The following is a 15,858-nucleotide window of genomic DNA, read 5'->3' as shown; positions in this document are numbered from 1 at the left end:
CTGCCTTTCCTCTCTTAGTACCTGGTTTGTTGAGGCGGTGGTGGTGTTCGGGAGAGGCTGGCGAGATATGAGATAAGACAGTGCTGTGGTAATAGATTGGAGGGGTGGGGAATGTCCCAATGGGCTCTTTTCACTTGAAAAGTCTCTTGCAGTTTCTTTGAATTTTGTTTTTATTTTATACCTAAGTTATACATGTACATAGTTTAAAGAGTCAAATAGTTTTATAAGGCCTGTTTTGAAAATAACAGTAGGCCATCCACCTCTCACCATTTTCTGCTCCTCAGAGGTAACCATTTTCAACTCTTTATAGCGACTCTTTTGGCATTTACCTCTGTATCTCTAAATGACATGCTTATGTGGCTACCTGTTGATTTTTAGATTTCGTATTCGTTATTTATTGACTTCCCTCCATGGAAGATGAGAATCTCACTTTCTTGATCATCACCACCACCACCATGTTCTGACTTATTCACATAGGTGTGAGTAGGTTTCACTTTCCCTGTCCTCCCCAAACAGCTGTGTTGTAATTTTTGGTTATTTCAATATTCAGAGTTTATATTGCTATGACTACGTAAATATTGCTCACACATTAGCAATGTCATATATCCATGATTTCTTTCTTACACAACTTTTTGTTTTCTCTGGACCTAATGATTGTCTTTTTTTCATTTAGTTTTCTATGTATTTAATCATTAATTCAACCTAACCTCCCCACCAATCGTCTATATCTCTTCTCAATGCATTTGGTCATATTAGGTATTCTATCAATTTCTTCTTCTTGAAGAAATCTCCCCTGGAGCCACTTGCTCCACTTGCTCTCACTTGCTCCAACCTGGACCGGCTGCTCTCTAAGTTGCTGCAGAGCTCTTGTCCTGGGAATTCTCTTCAGCATTGCTCTAGAAATTCCCTTTTCTTCTCTCCTAGGTTTGACTCCCTGCTCCTGGATCCTCTGTGTTCCTCTTCCTTAGCTTCTCCTTATTCTGAAGAACTCCATTCTCTGTCAGTCTCATGAAAAAGAGTGTTCTTAAGATAGTCTCTTTGTCCTCACCAAGGGGGGAAGTGGCGGGGGGTGGTGGTGGTGGTGTGATGAATTGGGAGATTGGGATTGACATATATACACTAATAGGTATGAAACAGATAACTAATAAGAACTTGCTGTATAAAAAAATAAAATTCAAAAAAAAAAAGATAGTCTCTTTGTCCTCAGTTTTCCGAAATTTCATGATATGAAACTGGTATGGATCTGTTTTCATCCAGCAGGACATTTGGTGGACTCTTTCAATCTAGAAATGTCATTCCATTCTGACAAACTTTTTTGGATTAATTATTCCTCCCCATCCATTTTCTTTATTCTTTCTCTCACTATAGAATCTCCAGAATTGATCCTCTATTTTAAAAAAATTTCTCTTTTATTTTACATGTCTTTTTCTTTTGCTTGATTTTCTAGGAGTTTTCTTCAACGGCACCCTACAACCTTCTATTGGTTTTTTTTTTTTTTTTTTTTACGGTACACGGGCCTCTCACTGTTGTGGCCTCTCCCGTTGCAGAGCACAGGCTCCAGACGCACAGGCTCAGCGGCCATGGCTCACGGGCCCAGCCGCTCCGCGGCATGTGGGATCTTCCTGGACCGGGGCACGAACCCGTGTCCCCTGCATCGGCAGGCGGACTCTCAACCACTGCGCCACCAGGGAAGCCCTGATTGTTTTTAAGATCTGTTATCATACTTTAATTTCCAAAAGTTCTTTTGGAATTTTCCTTTTTATTGCCTCTTGTCTTGTTCCATGGATGCAATATTTTCTCTTATTCCTTTGAGAATATTGATAGTTTGAGGAAATATTTTCCTTCTCCTTGAACAGTCTCTTGTCCTCCAAGTTTTTTCTTTTTCCTGTTATTTGTTAGGGCAGATATGTTTCCACAGATAACTGATGATCCTTAGCTATCTGTTCATGTATGGTAGTAGGGCACCAAAAAGCCAATCAGAGTCTCTAAGCATGCGTTGAGCACATTCAATGATGGAAGCAGAGCTCTGTGTTCCCGAATGGATTATTTCTTTGAGTCATTCGCAATATCATAGGTTTTTCCTTTTAGGCTGTCAAGAGTCTGCAAAGAAGCTTCCTTCAATCTCCTGCCTGAATAGTTCAGCCTGGCTGCCAGCGTTTAGAAGCTGAAAGAGGAAAGGGACTGAGGAGTCTGACCTTCAGAATGTAAATATTCTACTGAGCTCCCATTTTTTGGTATAATACTATGTAGTTTCTGTCTCCTGGATGGACCCAGACTGACATAATAACTCTGCCTTTAACTGAATCTGGTGTTTCCCAGTCAAGAGACCCCTGATTTTACCCTGTCCAATGAATGAACCTCCAGTGTTATGTCTCGAGTTGGGGGGATCTCCTCACAACAGAACAACTATCCTGTTCTCAGCCATAATTTCACCCCTCCACCACACACACACACACACACACACACACACACACACACACACACACACACACACACTTGCAGAGGAAGCTGGTACCAGCAAATCTGGAACCTTTGTGGCTTCTCTTCAGTGTAAATCACATTGCTTCTTGGCTATCCCCACTGCCGGCTTAAGCTTTAGCTTTCCAGGTTCTACTAAGACAATCATCATTCATTCATCTGTTTTCCAGCTTCCAAAGTCTTATTGTTGTCTCATCCCCCATTCTTTTTGTCCTTGTGGGATTATGCCTCTTTAAAAAAATCTCTTTACCATTCGTTTACTAGGGTTTAGGGAGAGAGCAAATGCATGTGTTCAAAATGTCTTCCTTATCTTGAAACTTTCCTGTAGTCTCTCAGAACCTGTTTATCCCACACACATTCATGGAGTGCCTCATATGTGTTAGGTACCCTTTAAGCACTTGGGATACATCAGTGAACAAAACAGAATATCTTTGCACTTACGGAATTTACATTTGTGTGTGTGCGTGTGTGTGTGTGTGTGTTTGTGTGTGTCCGTAGGGAGAGATAATAAAAAATAAACCTAAATACATAGATTATACAATAGGTATTATATAGGTAAGGTAGAAAGTATGGCAGGAGGGGAGGGTATGCAGAAAAGGGAACCCTCCTACACTGTTGGTGGGAATGTAAACTGGTACAGCCACTATGGAAAACAGTATGGAGGGTCCTTAAGAAACTAAAAATAGAGTTACTATATGATCCAGCAATCCCTGGGTATATATCCGGAAAAGACAAAAACTCTAATTCAAAAAGATACATGCTCCCCAATGTTCATAAGAGCACTATTTGCAGTAGGCAAGACATGGAAGCAACCTAAGTGTCCACTGACAGATGAATGGATAAAGAAGATGTGGTATATACATACAATGGACTATTACTCAGCCATAAAAAAGAATGAAATAATGCCATTTGCAGCAACATGGATGGCCCTAGAGATTATCATACTTAAGTGAAGTAAGTCAGGCAGAGAAAGACAAATATATGATATAACATATATAGGAATCTAAAAAAATGATACAAATGAACTTATTTACAAAGCAAAAGCAGACTCACAGACATAGAAAACAAACTTATGGTTACCAAAGGGGAAACGGGAAGAGGGATAAATTAGGAGAATGGGATTAACAGATACACACTACTATATATAAAATAGATAAACAACCAGGACCTACTGTATAGCACAGGGAACTATATTCAACATCTTGTAATAACCTATAATGGAAAAAAATTTGAAAAAGAGGATATATATGATATATCCTCTTTTTCAAATATATATATATATCTGAATCACTTTGCTGTACACCTGAACTAACACAATATTGTAAATCAACTATACTTCAATTTAAAAGAAAGTGCAGCAGGAAATGGAGAATCAGAAGTAATGGGCAGGGGGGTAGACTGCAGTATTTAATAGAATGACCAAGGTAGGTGTTATTGAGAAAGTAAAATTTGAGCAAAGACTTGAAGGAACTGGAATCATAAATATATATATTCCTCATAGGATGGGTTTCTACATATTTTCCACAAGTTTTAGCTTCTATTTATCCTTAGCTTGAAGGGAGACCAATGTCTTCTCTTTATTTTGCACCCTCACTTCACCTGGCATTTAACTCTACAGAGAGCCTTACCTCACTAGCTGCCTATATGACTGGAGAGATATTTGAACTTAGGGGCTGACTTGTCATATTCTTTTGGGTAAGACACAATTCCCGAATTTCAATTTCTCCATTTGTATGTGGGAATAATGGTAAATCGCTGGACCTCATTTTCTTCCTGGAAGTTAGTACCCATAAGCTTCTAAGGTTAGTAAAATAAAAGTACAGTAAAAATCATGTGATGATCATGATATCTTTGATGATAAAAGAATGACACAGCCCACATTTTCTTGGCAGGGAGAAAATATTGAACTTACGTTGGACTTCAGATTTACTCTGGAGTATATTGAGGTAAGCTGGTTTGACCCTACCATTCCCACTCACCCACCCACTCAAGGCCCAACCTACATTTTTGCAGGCTGGCTTCATGATCAATTGACCAAGCAATATTCTTTTAGCAAGGGTCACAATCAAAAGTACTAACTTTAAGTGAGCACTTATGTGCCCAGCACTATGCTGGTGCTTCACCTGTTGATACTCACAACAGCCTGAGGAGACATAAGTTTCTAGCCCTAATTTCAAATAAGGAACCTGAATTGAAGAGTTTTTGAAATGTGAGCAAATTAAGAAGAAAATAAAAACCCATTTTATTTAGTAGGTATACTAGTATGTGTTCTCCAGAGAAAGAACCAACAGGATCTTTATCTACCCATCTACTGACCTATTGACTGATCAACAGATGGGTAGGTTTACTATAAGGAATTGCTTCACATGATGATGGAGGCTGAGAAGCCAAAATCTGCAGAAGTCAGTATGTATGCAAGCTAGACACCCAGAAGTGCGGGTGGTAGAGCTCCAGTGTTTCATAAAACATTCTTAACTGTAACTCCAGGAGGTTGTCTCCTCAGGCTGTTATGAGTATCAACAGGTGAAACACCAGCATGATATTCACCCATGTTGATATATCTGTAGTTATTTATTATTATACATCAGCTATGACTAATATGAATGTATATAACATAGATATAATTATTATAGCTATTCATTACTCATTATTGATAAATCTGTAGTTATTCATCCATTCTCCTGCTGATGGACATTGAGTTTGTTTCCAACTTTTTGCTATGGATATTCTACATCTGTCTCCTTGTAAACATGAGCAAGACTTACTCTAGAATTGGAATTTCTGGGTCACAAGATATGAACATCTTTGACTTTATTAGATGTTAATAAACTCTTCCCCCAAATGGTTGTACCAATTTACAGTCTCACCAGCGGCATAGAAGAGTTTCCACTGTTCCATTTACCACCAACACTTGATAGTTTCAGACCTACTTTCCAACCTACTCTTAGAGCTTTAATTCTCACTGTTCTCCTTCATGAATCTTTGATTCCAGCCAAATTCCAGCACACACTCATCCCTGAATGTATTGTGTAATGTATTTCCTTTCTCCCTCAATATTTACTGAATAGATACACTGTCAGTAGATACACTATACCCTGCTATATGTTAGGAAAACAAACATGAAGAGACATGGTTCCTGTCCTAAAGGACTTTATAATTTCCTGGAGGGACAACACTTGCAAACAGCAATTAGAATATAATTGTTACAATGAAAGTCTATATAAATTACAGTATGCAATAAGGCAGAAGTAGCACACAAATCTACCTCCATTTCGGGCAGGGAAGGGAAGGGGAGTGGGGAGAGGGTCAGCAAAACCTTCACAGAGGAGGTACTCTGACCGTGTTTTCACTCTGGAAGATCTTGTCCTATTCATGACCAGCTCCAAGGCCAACTCACCACAAAATGTCCCAATCACCCCAGGAAAGTACTTTGCACTTTTCTTACAGCCTGCATTGCATTGTCTTATGCTGGATATTTGTGTATGTATGCCTTACCTCCTCTACTAAATTATAAATTCATTTGTGGAAGGTGTTCCCCTCTTAGACATCTTTCTATCTCCCACCCAGTCTGGAAGAGTGCTGACATACACTGTAAATTCAGCAAATGTTGCTGAATGAAAGATTAAAACAAAGCAGTGGGGACTACATCATTTGGCTCTCAGATGCCTGAATTTTCAAACAGTTTAGGTAATTGCTAAATCAAACTGGTTTTTGCTATTATCAAAGTAAAAGGAAGAGTTTAAAAAATCCTTTTTAAAGTCAGCTGCCCTATTCCTTTGGTGCAAAAAACATGTTATATAACATTATAAAATCTGGCCAATCAAAAGGGCTTTCTCTAGTCTTATTTCTTGCTTCTTTAATAAACTTTATATTCTCATTTCAAAAGATCTTGCCAACATTAGTTCATTATCACTGTGCCCATCAGCAGAATGAAAAATATTTGCATATTTCTTTGGTATAGCAATGGGGAAATGAGGTCGAAGCAATTCAGGACTTGGAAGCTAGTGGCTTTTATACTCTCTGTATAATGTCTTCCTCTTTCTTTTCCAATCTGAGCTCCCACCCCATATTGAAAATGGGAGTTTGATTCTGTTCCAGGATTTTGTGAGAAACACATACTAGCTATTAACTAACAGACCTATATGAAAAAATTTTCATAGCTTTTTGTACATACCTATTTAATGACACAATCTATATAGAAGAAATCAGAAAGTTTCATAAACTTAGGTGAGAATATTTCCATATTGGCTTGTAAATCCTTTGTGTCAAAAACTAACCTGCAACCTTCCCAGATTTTAGGTTGGCAAAGAGATAGAGCAGATACCAAAGATATCCCATAGATTCTTTGCTGCCATCTCAGCTACACTGGTCACTTGGACATATCAATGGAAGCTGGGTTTGGAGTCAAAATCTACCAACAACAGGTTACCTTAGGGGCCCTTACAAAGAACTGCAATGGGAAATGATGATCTTTCATTAAGGAAGACAAGAGGTAAGTAAGTACTCGCATATCATAGTGAGAATCCTTAGCTTTCCTTCATGAAGGAAATTCCATTTGCATCTAGCCTTAGGACCAACGTGGGAGGTTCTAAGAAAAAAAGATTCTTTTCATGAAGACATTTGCAATAACAACTGTAATATTTTTATCTTCTTTAAACATTTCACAGAAAAAGCTATTTTGGCAGTGATTTAGTTACCACAGGAATCAGGAGGAAACACACAGGAATTCACTCATCTCACTCTGGTGATGGAGGACCAGTACACAAGATCTACAATACAGTAAGTTCCCTACATACAAACCTTCAAGTTGCAAACTTTCAAAGATGTGAACGTGGTGCCCCTGTATGCCAGCTGTTGTACTGTACTACTGTACTTTTCAAGGTACTGTACTGTAAGATTTAAAATGTTTTTGTGTTTGTTTTTTATGTATTATTTGTGTGAAAAGTATTATAAACCTATTACAGTACAGTACTATATAGCCGATTGTGTTAGTTGGGTAGCTAGGCTAAATTTGCTGGACGTATGAAGAAATGGGACTTAATGAATGCGCTCTCGGAAGGAACCTGTTCATATGTGGGGGACTTACTGTATGTTTCCAAACTTCAAAGTGAGTATGAAACTTCCATCAGTTACTAGCCTTGTATGAAGAAAGTGGACCTCTTCACAACATTTTATTCAATAAGCGGCTTTATAAGGATGGTGAGTATCTCCAGCCAGTTGTAGGCTCTAACATTCAGTGATGCCGGTCAAGGGCAGAATGATGGCTTAGGGCAGGAATGAACAGGAGCTGCCCCTGCTTCTTCTGTCAGTAGTTCTTCCTTTCCATTTTGTGAGACATGCACTTCTCTGTCCCTGTCTAATATATTCATCCCACTCCACCCTCTGTCTGGGAAGAAATAGACTCCAGACCCTTCACAGCCCTGTTCTTGGTCTAGCACTGAAGGGCTTACCTTCAATTATCCTTGGATTTGGAAATCTATACTCCTTTCCCATCAGGCTGGTAATTTAGTGAGTGATTCAATAAAAGGAAAAGGTGTTGGTCAAGCTTTTTTGGATGCCAGTAAAAGGTATACGTTCCTATCTTTTGGATTCATCCAGCAAAGCTAATAAAATTTTTGAAATCCTGTATTTCTAATCCTGCGAGGTCAACTGACCTAATCCCAGATTAAGATAAATTCAACCTCAGACTGACCAGGCGATGCCAGAATTTTGACACTAACACTGAAAAGTGGAGTAGTTCTATTCAGCTGAACATTCCTACTCTCAAACTCTCAAAAAATTTAAAATTCTAGAATTTTAGAACTGGAAGGAAACTTTGTCCTTGTGACTACCCCTTAGTCTTGCTATCCATGAGTCTTGCCTCCAAAAATGTCCCTTTTATGTGAAGTGGGACTCTGGTGCAGCCAGAATTTTCTTCTGTTACCTCTTTGTAATCAGAGAAAACACAACTGGCTGAGATTGTTGTCAGTACGTGGGTGTGGCTGGAAAAAAAATACCCTCTGTGACCAATAGTTCTTTCATCACTGTACCCTGCTTTCATACTGTTTCTCATGAATAAAACATATTCACATGACATTTTGTACTTTTCTGTCCTTATTCAGTTTATGCAGATAGCCACTTCCTTTGGGCAGTAGGACAGAAGCCTCAGCTCTGTGTAGCTAGAGATGAAGAAACAGAGGCATGAAGAAGCTCCAGTATTTGCTGAAGAGCACATGATGGGACCCTCTTAGAAATGGGATGAGAAGTCCTGGACTCTGGGTCCATAAGCTGGTCTGCTTTCTTCCCAATGAAAAGCTTATTTACTTTCGGGACAAAAGAAATTCACAATAACTTTCTTTTTTGGGGAACAAATGTCTATGTGCCGTGTCTTCAAGAAGGAAGGAAGGAAAGGAGAGAGAGAATCAGAGTAGTTTCAAATTCAATTTTTTTACAAAACTACAAACTTGGGCCAGTTTGAAAATATGAATGTTCAGTAAAGTGAACACGATGTCTTTGCTTGGGTAACAAGAACGAGGTAAACCATATGGAAGGTCACATACATAAAGCGCAGCTGGGTTCAATCTGAACGGAGTTAAGACAGGAACACGCTCATCCTGAGATGCTGGAGGGAGCTGGGGCTGGCCTGACAGGGTCGTGTCATCTCCTGTCACTGACCTTCGGGATCTCTAAAGTGGCTGCCTGGCACATGCTGGGTTTCCCATAGCTGAGTTACATCTGTGGCAACGTGGCTTATGAAACATTTACAAGCAGTTTTAAATATTATGTGGAAAGGCACAGGCATGTCCGGAGGGCTTTAGAACCACACTTTCCTAATTTCTATTTTTTTAATAGATATATTTATTTATTTTTGGCTGTGTTGGGTCTTCGTTGCTGCGCACGGGCTCTCTCTAGTTGCGGAGAGCAGGGGCTACTCTTCGTTGCGGTGCGCGGGCTTCTCATTGCAGTGGCTTCTCTTGTTGTGGAGCACGGGCTCTAGGCGCATGGGCCTCAGTAGTTGTGGCATGTTGGCTCAATAGTTGTGGCTCACGGGCTCCAGAGCACAGGCTCAGTAGTTGTGGTGCACAGGCCCAGTTGCTCCGCGGCATGTGGGATCTTCCCGGACCAGGGCTTAAACCTGTGTCCCCTGCACTGGCAGGCAGATTCTTAACCACTGCGCCACCAGTGAAGCCCAACACTTTCCTAATTTCTTTCTTTTCTTTTCTTTGTAGTAGTAAGGGAGAAACAAAGGTTATCAGGAGGATTTTCAACAGGTTTGCCCCTAACATTTGCAGAGCTATGGCAAGAGAACAAAGGCCCACATACCGCGCTCAAATATTTAGAATTTATAAATGAAGCCAACAAACTGTTAAGTAAAAGAGGATAAAGAGGTCGTCTTTCCTTTTGCCTTGACACATATGCCTTCATGTTCTAGAAGGCTAGATTTGGATTTAGAATTCCCAAATGCCACAGAGTTCCAAACCAAGAAGAGCCGGCTCCCAGCCCCCAGCCTCTACACACTTCCCCACACTTCCCCCGCTCTGGGAGGGTCCTCGCCCTCTTCCAGGATAACTCTCTAACTCCCACATTTCAGTTCCAGTCACATACCCTTCAAACAGCCACCCCTGGGGTCTGGCGACGTGTGCACAGGTGATGCAGTCCACCCTTGGAGAGTAGACCCAGGGAAGAGGCCCACATGGGCTCCGGAAGTGGACTTGAGGCCACATGGGCAAGAACTACTGGGGTTCCAAGTCCCCAGAGCCTAGTCTAGAAGGAGGTGAACACAGATTCAGGGTGGACACAGATTCAGGGTGGTCTCATGGATGCCCCCACCTATTGAAAGAAGATCAAAGGGGCCCCTAAAACCTGGGGCTTAGGATACAAGCTCCTCTCGCCTTGGTCCAAGTATACTAACTTACAATATTTTTTCTTTTTTTTTACAGAGAACTATTGCCTTTATTTTTTTCCTTCCAGTTATATTGAGATGTAATTGACACATAGCACTGTGTACGTTTAAGGTGCACAGCATAATGATCTGACTTACATACATCACGAAATGATTACCACAATAAGTTTGGTGAACATCCATCATCTCATATAGATAAAAATTAAAGAAAAAGAAAAAATTTTTTCCTTGTGATGAGAATTCTTAGGATTTACTCTTAAAGACTTTCATATGTAACAAACAGCAATGTTAATTATATCAATCATGTTGTATACTATATCCCTAGTACTTATTTACCTTATCACTGGAAGTTTGTACCTTTTGACCACCTTCATCCAGTTCCCTCTCTCCTCCCCACCCCACCTCTGCTAACTACAAATCTGATCTCTTTTCCTATGAGTTTGTTTGTTTTTGAAGTATAACTGACCTATAACACTATATTAGTTCCTGGTGCACAACATAGTGATTTGATATTTCTATACATTACAACATGGTCACCACTTATTTACTTTTATTAAAGTAACACATGTACATAAAGCAGATGAAATGGTACAGACAAGTTTATAATGGGAAGTCAAATCTCCCTCCCTCTCTGAACCACTTGCAGCATTTTGCTCAATAACCCCAGATTATGTTTTCACCTCTATTAACTTATCAACTTTATTACCTTTTTTATATAAACAATCTTATTCCACTGAAGGGTTTTAAACAGGGAAGTGACATGCCGATGTGCATTTGTACGAGATCACTATGGATATAGAGTGGTGAATAGACCACAGGCACAAGGGTAGACACAGGAAATCTGTTAGAAAGCTATTTCAGTTCAAGGGAGAGCTATTGATGGCAGCACACTAGAGAAAAGGGGACAAACTGAAGAGATACTTAGGAGTTAGAACTGATAGGATAGAAAGATTGATAGGTGTAGGAAGGAGAAAGAGTCAAAGATGATTCCTTATCTTTTCCTTGGTAGTGCTTGTAGCAATTATGATGAATTAGGTATCTGTGTAATTATTTATTTAATGTTTGCCTTCCCTACTGGATTATAAGCAACTCAAGGACAGGGACCAATCTTATCCAACACCTTATCCCTGTGTACATGTTCTAGCATAGTATGTGACACATAACAGTGTTTAAAAACTATATGTTTGTTAAATTATATTTTGGGTGGGCTTCCCTGGTGGCGCAGTGGTTGAGAGTCCGCCTGCCGAAGCAGGGGACACGGGTTCATGCCCCGGACCGGGAAGATCCCACATGCTGCGGAGCAGCTGGGCCCGTGAGCCATGGCCATAGCCACTGAACCTGCGCGCCCGGAGCCTGTGCTCCTCGACGGGAGAGGCCACAACAGTGAGAGGCCCGCGTACCGCAAAAAAAATTTTTTTAAATTATATTTTGGGTTATAAGCAAATGGGTTTACGGTGGCACCATTCACTGAGCTAGGGACATGGAGGAGGAAGAAGAAATGTGGAGGCTGAATTTTGACCATGTTGAGTTGCAGGTCCCTGTGAAACATCCCAGGGGAAGTGTTCTGGAAGCAATTGGAAATACACATCTAAAGCTCAGGTGAGAGAGAAGGGCTGGACAGACGTGGAATTCATGAGCATAGAAAAGATGGTCAAAGTCATGGAGTATTTGAGACAGCCAAACTAGAAGCTTAGAATATGAAAAGAGACCCTAGGAGAGCACTCTGAAGAAGTAATATTTAAGGATCGTGCAGAGGAGTAGCAGTCGACAAAGGAGACTGAGGAATGGCCAGACTGTTCTACGTAGGAGGAAAACCAGCAGAAATTGCAGTCTGAAGTTTAAGAGAAGAATTTTAAGAAAGAAGGAGGGGTCAACATGTCCAATGCATCTAGGAACTCAAACAATGAAGGTAACTGATAACCAGCTTCAATTCAGTGGTGGGCAAAAGAGCCAGAGTGAATTAAAGTGGAAGTGGAAAGAGAAAATGGATTTAGCAAATGGAAGCAGCTCATTCATTCATTTATCAGATTAATTCATTGTCATCTTTAAAATCAGTTTAAATTTCAGAGAGGATAAAAATGAAGAACTTGAATTTCGAAAAAAAAGGGAGGAGCAATAGAGTCTGACTGTCATCAGGTCCTGATGAAGAGATAACAGGGAGGGTGGGGCTGAGAAGGAAACTCTAGGGTAGGTGCCTGTAAGTGGGAGGAGAGAAAGGTAGATAACTTTGATTATTTCATCATTTTGCCTTAGGTCAGCCCTAATCCTCACCTTCAAAAAGGTCAAAGGATTTACTGTCAGAGTTTAACTGATGGAACTCCACCTCTCATAGAGAGATTTTGTTAAGGTCCTCACTCAAATAGCAAGAAGATAAAGCTCTGTTGAGATATTTCAGGACATTTCTCTAAGCTTCTCAGCTTCTCCTCTGCAAAGAAGCTCACCAGTGAAGAGAGCAAAGACCATTTAAAAACAACAACAAAACCTCCCTTTGCTGAGAAGTTGGGATTAAGAGTCAGCTAACCTCTTTTTGTGGTTCAGGAATTTGATTTGTTGTGTAGCATTATTTGTGCTCCTTATCTAGTTATAAGGATGTTGGGAAGAACTAATAAAAACATTTGTGTGAAATGTTTAAACCCTTAAAGTCAATGATAAAAATACAAGGGGACACTTCCTTTTCTAAGGTTAATAAATTAAGCATTAACCGAAGGTGCCATTTACTACTGGAGGTTTACACATTCAGCCCAATCTCTGACTAGAAAAATGGAAAGATAAAGTACAGATGCCGTCCCTGATCTTGACATTTCTAGAATTATAAGATTAGGAAAAGTTGGCATGAACAATGACTTTCCAAGCCTTAAGTACAGAAAACCAGACCCTCTCAACAGCCCTGACCTCTGAGGTCTCAGGCTGACCCCCACGGGATGCTGGGTCCTAACAGCACTTCTCTGAGGAGGAAGCACATTCCACCGACTTTGCCTGGGTAGCCAGTTCTCAGTTTTTTTGCTTCCAAAAGGCTGCACATTCCTAGTTTAAGGGTCAGAAAGAGTCTCCTCTTCCCTGCATTCCCTATGCCCAATCATTTTCACCACCTTGTAATCTCTTCTACCATATAACTTCTTGTTCCAGAGAGGTTAAAGTTGATTTGAAAAGAAATCCGAGTGCAGAGAGTATAGAAAGTCAAATTTCTACCCAGAAAGCAGTACCTCTATGGCACGTGTAAGAGTCTTTATTAATAGGCATGGTGGTTCAGAAATTAGGCAAAATTAGAAATAAGGAAGTTATAGGAAAGCTGTCCTTTCAATGTACTTGCGTAACAGCAAAGATGTTTTTGTGTGTATGTGTTTCTCACAAAGCTCTCGAAATGGATATTCGTGATAATGAGGATTAAGGGGCTTAGAGGCAAGCTCACAAATACTCGAGATCAGTCTGAAAAGACAAGTCTGCGTTTCCCTTAATCTTTACCCATCTCTTTACTCTGGTTAAATGCTCCTGGATACCATAAACATTTTCCTATTAACGTTTCCGTATATCCTTATAATTTACAAGAGGCCCCTTAACTCTGTCCCTAAAATTCATTCATTCAACAAATACTTAATTTCCTTTTATTTTCCACCACTGTGCCAAGCACTGCAGATACAAATGGGAATTAGACATGATTGTCCACTTCGAGGAACTTATGGTTTAGCAGTGATTCAAGAAAAAAAAAATTCAAAGAATTCTGGAGACCTAAAAGCATTTTCAGGAATATAAAGTGATAACATCTGGATCTAGTTTTGTAGATAAGTACGCTCTTCTGATTTTGTATTATTGAAACCATGACTCCAAGTCTAAATCTACCTGTGAATGCATGTAACCTTAAATGTTTACACTGTTAAATTTTAAACTAGTCCTTAAATAGAGGGGTTTTGCAATTCATTCATTCTTGAGTTTGTTTCTGAGGTATTTCTTAATACTGAAGCACTTATCGGATGATTTAAACATACCCACAAATTTTGAGAGTCAAAGGGCATATCTGATAATAAGCACAGGGTACAGTGTCCAAGAATTTTGTGTTCTCCCTAGTTTTGATGGCTCTGTTTGCCTTGTTTGAAGAGATGTTTAAATATTAAACAGAATTAGAATTCATATTTAACAAACAGCTTGGCAAAGCTGAGTTGTGACATCTTCTCTTTTGTTGATCCATTTGACCATCTGAAGAGGGTTTTTACAGTTTAACATCTGGGCTCCTCACTTCAAACACGTGGGGTTTGAAACTGAGATACCCAGTCAAAGTGAGACAAAAGTTCATGATGTTTCACCACAGTTATTTCATATTTATCCATTTACTTTCCTTTTCTAATTATGAACCCAAAGTTCATATGAACTCCAATGATTGTAACCTGTAATCTGTATACTGTCAGTCTTAATAAATGCTGAGTAGATTAACACAGAGCTAGAGGTAGCCTATGAGCTTCGGATCAAGTTATCTTGTATAGAACACATATTCCACTTTCATTTCATTCTTTCATTCAAAAAACATTTATATAGGGCCTTCCAAGGGGCAGGCACTGTTCTAGGTGTTGAAGAGACGTCAGTGAACAAAACAGGCTCCCCTAGGGAGCTTACATTTTAGTGGAGCTTATATTCATTTGACCAAAACCCCCAAATAGCCAGTTTTGAGAATGGACTCCACTTTTTATGGGGGAAGGGAGACAAATGACAAAAATCCCAAGCCATTTGAAAGTTGCAGCATGGTAGAGTCAAAGGGCCTCTGGATTTGCAATCAGGAGACATCAATCGTTGTCTCGCTATACTAATCCTCGTTATTTTCTGGGTCTTAGTTTTCTCATCTATTAAATAATGGCATTGAATTTCATAATCTCAAAAGTCTCTTCTGGAGCGAATAGTCTATTATTCTACAATATGTAACAGGCATTTACTTAATTAAGGTAAATTTACATACAGTGAAATGCACAGATCACAGAGACTTATTTTTCAAAAGCGCAGAAATGTCCAGGGCCATTTTAAACTCCTAAACCTTCTGTCACTACAGTATGGTATAGAATTATATATAATGTTCAGAGTAATGATCCTGAGGCATTGCAGGAGGCTGAATCAGAAAGAGAAGATTTAATTATGTTCATTAGACTACTTATTAAAGCAGGAAAAGGCACCAAGTCAATTTAGAGAGATTTCAAACAAGTGTCTTCTCATTAACCCATAGTTAATCAGAAACCCAATTAACCAGTATGCTCTATTCCAACAGTTTACAGTTTGCAGACTTATTTATTCTTCTTTACAACCGTGACCAAATCACTGATCCAGATCCCAACCATTTCACATTTATATCACTAAAATCAATGGATTATTTCTCCTTCAAGTAATATGAGATGCTACCACTGAAACAAGCACTTCAGAGACAGAAAAAACAATTATTTAAATAAGAAATAGACAAGAGTGAAGTGATAAAATTCTGGGGTTTTTTTTAATTTAATTTTTTAAATTAAGGGGCCAAGGCC

Source organism: Leucopleurus acutus (assembly GCF_964270905.1).
Source record: "Leucopleurus acutus genome assembly, chromosome: 14".
In the NCBI taxonomy this organism is placed as follows: Eukaryota; Metazoa; Chordata; class Mammalia; order Artiodactyla; family Delphinidae; genus Leucopleurus; species Leucopleurus acutus.
Note: the sequence above shows the minus strand (reverse complement) of the source record.